This window comes from Lactuca saligna, chromosome 2 (assembly GCF_052625555.1).
Source record: "Lactuca saligna cultivar CGN05327 chromosome 2, ASM5262555v1, whole genome shotgun sequence".
Lineage (NCBI taxonomy): Eukaryota > Viridiplantae > Streptophyta > Magnoliopsida > Asterales > Asteraceae > Lactuca > Lactuca saligna.
Genome location: NC_136418.1, coordinates 139,830,322 through 139,836,321, shown reverse-complemented (window position 1 = coordinate 139,836,321; position 6,000 = coordinate 139,830,322).

Genomic DNA, 6,000 nt, shown 5'->3' with positions numbered 1-6,000 from the left:
ATCCTAAGCTTGAGTTCAGATATATCCGAGAGTATGTCCGAATCCCCAAACTAACGCTCTAATACCAACCTGTAACATCCAAAAAATAAGACCCAAAACGTTCATTTTTAATTTAATAAAATCAGTATTCCAAAATATCATAAATACAATCCACATAGAATAAGTGTATCAAACATCATATCAGATCATAGTGAATAACAAAAAGTGGAACGAGGTGGTATGTGCCCTGCAATCATCCTGAGCCCTTCCCTTTGGAACTAGAGGTCCCTGAAACATAAACTGCAAACCGTAAGCACAAAGCCTAGTGAGTTCCCTAAAATACCATATACCATACATAATAAAACAGATAATGGGCCGTGCTCGACATCGAGCCCTGTTGGTATAAAGATCGGTCCCCGCCTAGCATACATATACCATATATCAAATAAACAAGTTTACATGTATTAATCACAAAGATACATAACATACAAAAAGGTCATTGGGTCCCGCCCGGTAAGCATATAAGTACATAACATGTGTAAGAGTAAGGCAGACAACTAGCATACTAACATAGCATAATCATGGGTCGGCATTGGTGCCTTCGACCCGCTAAACCCAGTAAGGAAAATCACTGTGCACTGCTGAATCATACTGATAAATCCTTGGTGGCAGGTCCGACAATTCCCCAAGCTATCAATATCAGATAACACCCAATTAACAATTGGATTCCAATCTATAACTATCAATCCATACTTAAGATAAAAAAGACCATTTTACCCCTTACCTAGTTTGGTCCAAGACTAAGGCCCAACCTTACAATCTAAAAGGCCCAAAAACCAACTAACCATCCAAGTCCCAAACATGGCCCAATTTTCCAAATTGGGCCCAAACCCTTACATGGGCCTTAGCTTAAGGCCCATAAAATTTTCTTAGCTAGAACACTTGCATTCAGATGACCTAACAAAACCCCAAGCATCTAGGCCCAAAAGAATGGCCCAAACCTGAAGCCTAAAATTTGAAGTCCATCAGACTGAGTAAGCGGGGCGTACGCAGATGTACACTAAGCGTACATGTTAAATGTCTTGTACGCGGAGCGTACAAACTTGTACGCCCAACGTACTTACCCATTCTGCCAAAACTCACTTTTAACCCTTAATCCATTAAGACATTGCTCTAAAACATATATCTGACTTCCTTAACGTGGATTATCATGTAAAGTTGCTAACTTTACATTCACGCGTGTCTAAATGAAGCTCTTAAGCTTAAAAAGGACTTAATGGGTGACTTAATGCATGCATGAGACCCAATACCACATAAATTTGGCACCTTTATACTCAAGGAACTCCTAATAAGATTAGATCTAAAAGAATAAGTCCTTAAAATTTCTTAACTCAACTACCAACCCAAAAAGGGACAAAAAACATAACAAATCAAGCCATAAAGAGATCTAAACATCTACAAGCCAATGTAAGAAGTTAAAACCTCCAAAGTCTTGCAAAAATGGTGACAATTCTAGATCTATGAACTCCCCACCAAGCAAATCACCTTCAATCTTCTTTACTTTCTTCACAATGGGAAAAATAACCACCAAAATCTTCTCAAGAGCTCAAGAACACCACAGAGAAGGCTTAACGGTCAATTTAGGGTTTTAGGTGGTTTGGGGGCTAGTAAAGAGGCATCCCCAGGGACTTAAGATCCTTAAATAAGGTACAACACCCTAAAATTAAGGTTCATATCCTCCTTGTATGTTAAGTGTAACCCTCGTACGCCCAGCATATGAGGCCTCACAATCCCATCTGCATATGCTTAGTACGCTGAGTGTATCATGTGGTATGCCCGACATACTAGTTTTTTAGCTAGTACTCTATGTGTACCATGTGGTACCCCCACATACTACTCCAAGGACTAAAATGTAACTTTTAAATAATAAATGTAACATCCTGATGCTTAAATACTTCAAAATTCATCCTTATAATTCTATTTCATGTTGAATTGGTCATGTTGTAACACCCTCGGGTATAAATCACCTTTTGAGGATTGGACATGTTGTGTTGGAGGCACCAACACGGTGTGTCCAGATATGGGGAAGGGCGGGTTTCATTTTGGGCGACATAACATGTTACCTCTTGGAACACGACCCGTTGATGGCTGGAATGAAACCCTAATCTTACTAGTTTTGCTCCTTATTTAAATGAACGTGGAGGCTAAGGTTTGTTCACTGTAACACCCAAAGTTTCCAAATCCATGAAAGGAAAGAAAAGCCCTAATTAAAGGGCCGACTCGGCGAGTCCAAGGAGGGACTCGGCGAGTCCGAGCGGGATCCGGGTCGAGGTGTAAGCGACCGACTCGGCGAGTCGGTCAAGGTGACTCGGCGAGTCTGGTCTGTGCGTGGAAAACCCTAAATTCGGGACTTGGGGCCTATATAAATGTCTTAATCTTCTTCCTAGGGTTCCTTACTGCCTCTTTAGCCCTGGATATCAAACCCTAGCCGTCATATCTCCTAGTTGAGCCTTGGAAGGTGCATTTAAGCTTGGAAAAGGAAGAAGGAACTTGGAGGAGCAAGAAGGAGCTATAGATCTGGGATTGTGAGTTCATTCTGAGCACTTGGAGGTAATAAACTAGTTCCTGGACTCTTTTTGCACCTAGATCTATGTGTGGTTGTTGGGGCTCTTTTGCCATAATGTTATTATTTTGGGTTAGAAGCCGGATCTGGAGTTGCTACTTCAGATTCAAGTGTTTTAGGGCCTGGAGGAGCATAAAGTATCAGCCATTGAGTCGATTTTGAAGTCCCTTGGCCTTACACCCTAGTTAATGGCGTATCTTGCCTAGATCTCCTTCTCTACACGTAAAGTTTGCAACTTTATGTGTGGAATAGGCTTGGGAAGGGTGGATCTATAGTTTGGAGTCCATGCATGACTCAAAAATCCTCTGCATGTAAGGAGATCTGAAGGGACTCGACGAGTCCTTTGAGTGGACTCGGCGAGTAGCATGAAGTTTTGGAGAAACTCGACGAGTGGGATGAACAACTCGTCGAGTCGTATGAAGATTGCCTTGGACTCGGCGAGTCTGTTCTTGGACTCGGCGAGTCAGGTCGCAAAACCCCAAACCCTTCGAGTTGTGACTCGAATCAGTGATTCGGGTGGAGACTCAGTGAGTTGAACAGGTCTGGACTCAGAAATCGGTAGACTCGGCGAGTCATGGACTGACTCGGTGAGTCGAGTCGCGAATGAAAGGAATCTAATCATTTTGAACTCGGCGAGTCAGTAGGGTGACTCGGCGAGTAGGGTTGACCTGGAAGGTTGACTTTGACCAGGACTTTGACTTTGGACCAGGGTGGACTTGATTGTCTTTCGGGGGTCAGTTAGACTCAGTGTTGCATTGATATTGGTAGTTCGGGGAGCAAGGGGAGCAGGAGTTCCGTGAGTTGTCGGGAAGCAGCTAGTGAGATCATCAGCAAGTTCAGCCAGTTCAGGTGAGTTTCCCTTTATGTGAATGGGTCTAAGGCCACAATGTCGGCCCATGTAGTTATGAGTAGAAGACCTGGGGGTTAGCCCTAGGCACAGTATGCTAGCATTGTTTGCAGTACGAGGTCCAGTAATAGCAGGCGGGCGCCCAAGGAATTATTTATATATGATAGTTTATACTTGTTGTCTGTGTGATACATGTATGTACCTGGTAGGGAGGTGAGTGTGGGCGAGGTCCCGTATCTCACAAATAGCAGAGTGTGGATGGGTTTCCATATCTCACTAGTAGCAGATTAGGGGCGAGGCCCGAATTAGAACAGGAGTGAGAGTGGGCTAGGCCCGTACCTCACTACCATTAGGAGCATGGATGGGGTTCCATGACTCCTCAGTAGCAGGACATGGGCGAGGCCCAGGAAAGGCGAGGCCTTAGGACAGAACCAGTTGCATGTGTTAGTTATGTGTTATGAATGTTTATGTGTTATTATTTGTTGACGGGCGAGGCCCTGTGACAGGCGAGGCCTAAGTAAAACAGATCTGTATCCGAGCGGGGCTCGAAGCCAGGCGGGGCCTGGAGCGGCGGGGCCGTTGTAGCGGGCGAGGCCCGTGGTAAAGGGCGAGGCCCAAGATAGGGGGCGTGGCCCAGTATGTGCAGTATGTGGTTATGCATGGTATGTGGTAGGGTGGGGAACTCACTAAGCTTCGTGCTTACGGTTTTCAGTTTTGGTTTCAGGTACTTCCGGTAGCGGAGGGAAGAGCTCGGGGTGATCGCATGGCACACACCATAGATTAGACAGCCTGGGGATGTTTACTCTGATAACGAACATATGTTTTGAAAACTTATACTCATATTATGTTTTGGAATGATGATGTTACTTTAAGTAATGATTTATTAAAGAAATTTTTGGTCCTAAATTTTGGGTCGTTACAAGTTGGTATCAGAGCCTTGGTTTGAGGGATTCGGGCATACTCTCGGGTGTGCCTGAACTCAAACTGAGGGGTCGGATAAAAAGTTTTCAAAAGCGAAACGATAGTTTTGTAAAGAGAGTTCTGAGAGAGAAAACGGCTTTATAAAAGTAAAAAGAATTCAGAAAGAAAAGAACTTGAAAAGAGAAAAGAGGTGTGGTGCATGCAATCAACCGAACTCAAGTAAGTACCCCAAAATACCCATACAAGTTTATGTTTTGATTATCAGTTAATAGAGCAACATGCTAGATTAGGACTAAGGATCTAGGGAGGATGCCTTATGTGCCTGTTATATGTGCTTTTGATCTGCATGATAGTGCTGAATAGTCAGTAGTAGGATAGCCTGATTAGGTTATGCCTGAGTTTATGAGTTGTGTTGCATGCTCGTTCAGATTCTTGCTATGTGGATATGATTGCTTGAGTATGATATGGTTAGATTTTCCGTTGTCTGAATGCTGCTTGCTTTGTGCATTGTGGGGTTCTAAGTGATGGGAGTTAGCCATTAGGTGGATACGTCACGTCACATGTAATCAGGGTTGAATAATCTTAGAGTGTTGAATTTGGTCCTATTGCGCAGCTCTTGTTTGAGTCCAACCGTGGTAGGAACGAGTCTTTTACTTGAAGGATTATCTGAGCCTCATCACATGTGATGGCATCCAGGTGATGGCTAATTGGCATTGCGAGGAGGCCTTCAGCAGCTGAGGACTGGTTTGAGTTGAGTCAAGGGTTTCCCTAGGGTAAGCCTAGGATGGGGTAGTGCTGGGAGCAGTAGAAGTAGAAAAGGGACCTGGTGGAGTCAAAGCAGTTCCTGAGGAAAGTACGGATAGATGTGGAAGGTAGTATGGGCCCGTACTACTGAAAGCAGAGGATCCGTACTCGATTCAGGGAAGGCCGAGACAAGACCGGGAACCTGGTAGTGAGTATGTTTGGTCTCGCAGCAGCGAGGAGTATTCTGATAGTTGTTATGTTGTATGTTTCAGTATGGTGACATTGCAAGAGGGACCAGCGGGCGGATCAGGCGTCGGAGAGGGATTAGGCTCGGGCTTAGGGGCCGAGCAGCTCGAGGAGCGGATGAGGGAGTTGATATCAGAGGAGGTTACGCGCAGTATTCTAGCTCAGACTCCTGTGATCTTTGGCACGGTCAAGGAGGGTATATTAGAGATTTTGGATGAGAGGCTGGGAGCCTTCCGTACTGAGATGATGGCTTTGTTGGGAGCGCGTACCTTGACATTTCGGGAGTTCAGGGCCTGCGGGGCACCAGATTATCATGGGGCTAGGGACCCCATCGCTAGCAGCAGGTGGTTGGCTGATGTTGCCAACGCATTCCGTACGAGCCGATGTCCTGAGGAGGACAAGGTCAGACTCGCTTCCTGTCTTCTGAAGGACAGAGCGAGGGATTGGTGGGAGGAGATTGGTCACGCTTTGGGAGATGATGCCGCATTGGATGCGATGACTTGGAGTGATTTCTCAGCGAGGTTTAGAGCGGAGTTTTCACCGATTATTGAAGTGCAGCAGTTGGCCCGGGAGTTTCAGGATTTGACGCAGACTACTGAGACTGTGGCGGAGATCACCGCCAAGTTCAGAGAGAGAGCCC